The 6,692-nt window shown below is 32.5% G+C and overlaps 1 long non-coding RNA gene across 1 annotated transcript; it reads left to right on the plus strand.

The window, feature by feature from the left end:
- Window positions 1-297: 297 nt before the first annotated feature.
- LOC132758272 (uncharacterized) lies at window positions 298-3,043 on the plus strand. Its single transcript, XR_009629555.1, has 3 exons — window positions 298-1,185; window positions 2,326-2,430; window positions 2,614-3,043. It is a non-coding gene; the product is annotated as an uncharacterized LOC132758272 (long non-coding RNA).
- Window positions 3,044-6,692: the final 3,649 nt, after the last annotated feature.

The following is a 6,692-nucleotide window of genomic DNA, read 5'->3' on the forward strand; positions in this document are numbered from 1 at the left end:
CAAAGCGCATTTGCTGTATCAAATTCCGCCGTTATTACAAATTGTAGTCATCCCTCTACTTATATTTGAGTTTTCACCCTTCAACTCGAGCTGCTTTTGACAAAATTTGCAAAAAACGGCTTTGCCTTGTGTACAGGGTCTAGCACGGATGTGTACAGGGTGTTGATGGAAAAGTGTTAGCGAGTGTACGGGGTGTAGTAGGTAAACGAACGTCATTTTCTGCAAAATAAATTCAGTACCGGAGCATTTACACGTACGCTGATGAAGAAAACGATCAATGTCGGGAGCATGGATTCACGGTAGGGAATCACGTGACTTTTACGGTTACGCGTACAGACAATATGGCGGCCTAAAAACCTCGCTTCACATGTGTTTTTCAGGTAATTCTTTATTATATCCCTTTTACTTACATGCGGGACCTGATGCAGCCTACGCGGAATAAAGAATTGTTGCCGCCTATACCTTAGTTTCCACTCCTGTGCTCATAGCTTTTACAAACACTCAAAAATTCAACAGAAATTTTCAATGTGAACAATTATATTTCGGGTAACATTCACGCAAAATTTGTATTCTTTATGAATTTGATTAAACGACGTCGAGTAAGCAAAGAGAAAATATTCATAAAATTTCTTTATTTGAAAATGTAAATATTAGGCATGTTAAATGTTGACTGGTCATTTTCTATTCCAATACACGAGAGAAAAATGATTTGGGTAACTCCCACGCGTACTTTTATTGTTGATAACTTCCACGCAATATTTTATGGGCAAGCAATATCTATGCAGGTTATAGCCTAGATATTGATTGAGCAAAATCATGATTTATGCATTTAGCCTTAAACGTTCAAAGAATTTTGAATAATATTAAAAATACCGCCAATAGTCCTGGATAGAATAAAGCCCCTATGGATAGCAGAATACATACTCACGTGAATATATTAAATGAAGTTTCGATATAGATGAATTAATCGCAGAAATTAAAATACAAGTCTCAAATATAAGAAGGAGGTCGATTTCAGTTTAAGCACAATTACAGTTGTCATTTTTTTATAGTTTGCAGATATGGGCGGTTCCAGTTCGGATATTGTTTGTGGATAATGTTGGACAACATTTGTCTTAATGACCACATAAACTGGCTACTCGGCACAGGACCTTGTAAATGTTGTGGCAAATCGAAACGTGACAGGTATGGCATTTTATGTTATTCGTTATATTAAGATTTTAAAGACATTCATGTCATTTTATCACTTAGTCTTTTATGAAACCAACTTTTTTTCAAATTAGTGTCTGTATTTAACATACATTTATAAGGTCCTGTGCCGTGTAGACTGTTCATGTGGTCAATATTTGAGACCTATCCGTGAATGAAATGTTTCCCACATTTATCACAAACAATATCCGAGATGGAACCTTCCATATCTGCAAAATATGAAAAATGACAACTGTAATTTTACTAATAAAAACAGAAATACAAAACCTCCTTCTAATATTTGAGACTTTTGTATCAAAACGCGACCTAATTGAATGCTTTGGGTTTGGGAGGCCTTACGCGAAGTTATTGATGTCCTTGGCAATTTATGATTTTACAAGCCATGCCTTTTTGAAATTTATCCTGTCACTTGTATCAATTTCGGCCCGATAACAAGGTGCCGTATATTTTTACTGATCTACGGCACTTGATCACGTGGTATGCATGTTTGCCGGCCTACTTTTCAAGAAAAAATATAAAAACTGTCGTTAAATCGCCCTCAATGTGAAAATACACAGGGAGATAATAAGAACGGCGAGTGCATTGTTGTAGAATAATTAGGGCCTTCTTTGTTTATATACAAACATTTCCGATAGCGTGATTAAATGTAGTTTGCCTAATAAAATTCTTTAAAAAAACGGTGACAGGATAAATAGAATAATAGATTGGTGCCGTGGATGGAGAAAGTTTATCTGGCTCTGCTCCGGAATTTATTGGGTTCGCCTTCGGCTCACCCAATAAATTCCTCCGCCTCGCCAGATAAACTTTTCCATCCACGGCACCAACCTATTATTCTCTATTTATTTATCATATTATTGTAACCTATAAGCAGATGAAGTGTTGTTCGCCCCATATAATTTACGCCCCAAGACGATCGTCAATTTAACTGTATTAATTTTATATCTTAGTCAGAGTAAAATTAAATGTGAATTAGTTTGAAAAATACATTAAATCCATTGCAATTTCAAAATAAATATTGATTAAACTGTTTGTGGTTAAATAATAAAGTTGAGCGTTAAATTTTAAGTTTAATTGCCGTGAATTTTTAGGGAATAATAAGTTTAATTTATATTCTAGATCCTGGTCCTGGCTGAAATTTAGAGTATTACAGCTGTAGCTTCTATACCATAAATTTAACATGGAAAGGACTGTTCTTGGGAAAGTTTTTCTTACCAATAATAGGTCAGACTTAAATAGCTTCTTTTTAAAAAGTTTTGTTGTTTAGTGAACATAATTTATTGTCAATATGAAACTTCAGCTGTATCTTAATTTCTATGCTTTTTTATTATTTAAATCTTAGAAGATAAGCATTTTAAGATAAAACAAATCACTAAGTTAACTAGTAACTTCTTATTTTATTTGCAGAAGCAGTAGAAGTATTCAAACACCATCATGACACACTTTAGACATACCAAGAGAGCTCTAGAAGAAGAACTAGTGGTAGATTGGAACAGATTGTAGCTTAATTGTTAAACTAAAAGGACTTCTTAAATCGTTTGAATTTAAGCTACACTTGAACTGAAGTTTTGAAATAAAATAGCTGAAGTATTTAATAGTGTCTTGATTTTTTTTGTTAAACTCTGTTACGTACAGTACTTAGCTTTATTTTTATATTAAAGTATGTTGAAATGACATTGAAACTTCAACGTTGTGCCAACGTTGAACTTCAACGTTTTTTAAACTTTCAAATTTGAACATAAATCTAGCGTTATTTCAACGTTGAAATCTGACCATACTTCAACGTTGTTCACCGTTGATGTGCCTGCTGGGTTACTTCTTTCAAGGACTATTGGCGGTATTTTTAATATTATTCAAAATTCTATGAAAGTTTGATGCTAAATGCATCAATCATGATTTTTTTTCAATCAATATCTAGGCTACAACCTGCATAGATATTGCCTGCACATAAAATATTGCGTGGGAGTTATCAATAATAAAAGTATGCGTGGGAGTTACCCAAATCATTTTTCTCTCGTGTAATGGAATAGAAAATGACCAGTCAACATTTAACATGCCTAATATTTACATTTTCAAATAAAGAAATTCTATGAATATTTTCTCTTTGCTAACTCGACGTAGTTTAATCAAATTCATAAAAAATACAAATTTTGCGTGAATGTTACCCGAAATATAATTGTTCACATTGAAAATTTCTGTTGAATTTTTGAGTGTTTGTAAAAGCTATGAGCACAGGGGTGGAAAATAAGGTATAGGCGGCAACAATTCTTTATTCCGCGTAGGCTGCAACAGGTCTCGTATGTAAGTAAAAGGGATATAGTAAAGAATTACCTGAAAAACACATGTGAAGCGAGGATTTTAGGCCGCCATATTGTCTGTACGCGTAACCGTAAAAGTCACGTGATTCCCTACCGTGGGATTGTGAAGTGAATTATTTTAATTTGATAAAGGATAAAAATGTTTAATTAAATAATAAACATGTTACGCAACATGTATATTAATTGCAGTTTCCGTCCTGCTAGACCACGTTTTATGCTTAAACTCAAAAGACCACAAATTCAATCCATATGGGTAGCACATTACAACAAATTCTATAATTTGTCTTAAAGAATATCAAACCATGGTCGAGTTTTGCATTGTGAACTAAACTTGATCTAAACTTGTTATATTGGTTTATTAGTTTACTGGTCTTAAGACTTCATTGAAAAAAAACAAAAAATATGAGCTTTGGTAAAATCATTAACTACAAAGTGACCGCAGAGTTATGTTCAGAACAAGGTCGAACAAAAGCTATTGATGACAAAAATAAGAAAATTCACATTTCTAAAAGGAACAATGTACCAAAGGATAGTCCATTCAAGAAAATCACAAGAAAAGCATTGATGCAAAGCATCAAAGGGCATCCAAGCAAGAAATGCATCAAATGAAGATGATCTAGTAGACATATGAAGACAAGTTATTCTTTTAAACTCAATGGTTTTTACCAGAATTGTATATCACTTATGAATGAGCGGACGAAAGACATTGTTCATTATGAACTTTGATTGGCATGCTAGAGATTAGAATATTACTTGTTATTTCTTTATGATCGTGGTTATTAATAGCAACGGATATACATGTATACAATCATTTATTATCCATATGTGTAACGCATGATCAACACCACACTTGTGTAATTGTCCCTTATTATGTTATCGCTATTAGCGAAGACCCCCTCTTAATTAAGGTATCTGTTCACACTTTGTAAAAATGTGACACTGGTTATATTACCATGTTGATCATGTTGAGCACAATTGTTTATTATACAATAATTGTAATATCTATTAATTTTAATTAAAAAAATACAGATTTTATGGATATTGTTTTCTTTTCTTTTTTGTGTTTTATGTGCTATTTTAATACTGAGTTTTTATGTTTACTACTCTTTTTTTATTAAAATTGTAAGATAAATTTTAAGAATTCAATTGTCATATTGACCGACGATTATAAGTCAAAACTTAAATGGAAAAAGTCAGTAAATTATGGCTAATCTTTTAATATATAATATTGTTTATTCTTAAACCATGTACATGTACATTTGTATTTTTCTTTATCATTTTTTAAATTATCAATCAATTGAATAATTCATAAAATCTAATTTGTAACTTTGAATAATTCCTCGGAATCTTTACTAAACACGAATAACAAATTAAATAAAATGTTTCAAAATTGATAGTGTCATATTAATACCATAAAAATGTACCTTTTTTCTCAATTATTGTACATATTTATTGTTTTTATCTCATATAGATAAAATGAAACATGCAATTGTTGTTGTTGTTGGTATTTTTTCGAATTTGTATGTTTATGTATAATAATAATCAATAAATTTAGGAGTTGATCTGTGTTCATTAATAATTGTAACCAAACTAAGTGACAAACATTCATTTTGGGAAAAAAGCTTATTTATCTGTTAAAATATTTGTTCTGTTCTGTAACGATATCAAACATCTACTCCAAAACCGGGAGAGACCGGACAATAAACGTGTGATACTATTCGCCGGTCACTAGTAAATCCCGGTCAAAATAGACCGGGAGAGACCGGGAAATACCGATAGGAGTACATCCCTCTATAAATAGATTTTCGGAATATTTAGGTCATCAACTCATCATTCTATTTACAGCTTTCGGACACATCACGGATTTATTCCCTGCTGTTAAGTCCGTGTACAACAATAACATACCATAATAACCCACTGTGTACTACAAAATGATAAATTAAAAAAAACCCGAAGAGCGCGATTTATTGACGGAAAAGGTTATTTCATTTGAAAATATTTGCATTGCGAAATTCTCCAGTTCGCTATTCATTGTACATATCGCGACATTTCATTTTTAATTAATAATCAAGCACCCTCATACCGATCGGAATGATCGGCTTTTATTATGACCGACTAAAAGGCTCGAGAAGTTGCTGTCGCCCTTTCACAAAATCTGATTTCATTCCATAAGAGGCGCCGCGCTTCGGCGCGGACGCCAATAAAATTTGGCAATCTCAATGAAAATGAATTCTGTACATCTGATGATTCTTCCACAAAGGCTGACAATGTTCTGTACATTGGACTTATCTCAAGAAGATAACACATTTGCAGAGTTAGTACAGATTCTACCAGCTGTGATTTATCCATTTAAAGACAGTGGTCATCTAGAAGAATGTGTACTATACAACAAATTGTAGCAGAGGAACGGTATCTCAAGTATCTAAATTCTAAGTCGACTAATAGCTTATATAAGGCGGCTAAAACTGTTTTATAGACAGTGCTAATATTGTTTTGTAGAAAATGACATTTGTGCATAATCTTTTAAGTGTCTGATCAACTATCGTCCTCATGTCTTATGTGTAGGTTAGTTATACTTGTATATATATAAATCCCCAGTCGGACCTTTTCCATTCAGCGAGTTGGTCAGAAGACTCCTCAACATGTCTTATAAATACCGACAGACACTATTCATCTTATGGTTGTGATGATCTGACAATAAGAATTAAATGTAGTTATATTTTAGGCTCAAAAATACTAAAAAGTTAAATTATTTACCAAATAACTCTATATCGTCCTCTAATTTATCCATGTTTAGTCTGAAATGAGATTATTTCCAATTAAAAATAATATAAAAGACTATACTTTAAAAAATATGTGACTGCTAGACACTGTACACATCTACTAAACCCTGTACATTAAACTACTACACCCCGTTCACTTGAATTTGTTTTCTTTGCTAGACTCTGTACACAAGGCAATGCCGTTTTTTGCAAATTTTGTCAAAAGCAGCTCGAATTTAAGGTTGGAAATTCAAATTTAAGTAGAGGGTTGACTATAGTTTGTGTTAAACAGCGAATTTTAATACAGCAAATGCGTTTTGGGTTTGATTTAGTGGTAAATATCAACATCGTTCACACATGTCAACAAATACGCTACATTTTATCGCCAAGTGAACAAAAAGTATTC

The sequence above is a fragment of the Ruditapes philippinarum genome, unplaced genomic scaffold, assembly GCF_026571515.1.
Source record: "Ruditapes philippinarum isolate M1 unplaced genomic scaffold, ASM2657151v2 ctg18196_1_1_1_1, whole genome shotgun sequence".
NCBI lineage: Eukaryota > Metazoa > Mollusca > Bivalvia > Venerida > Veneridae > Ruditapes > Ruditapes philippinarum.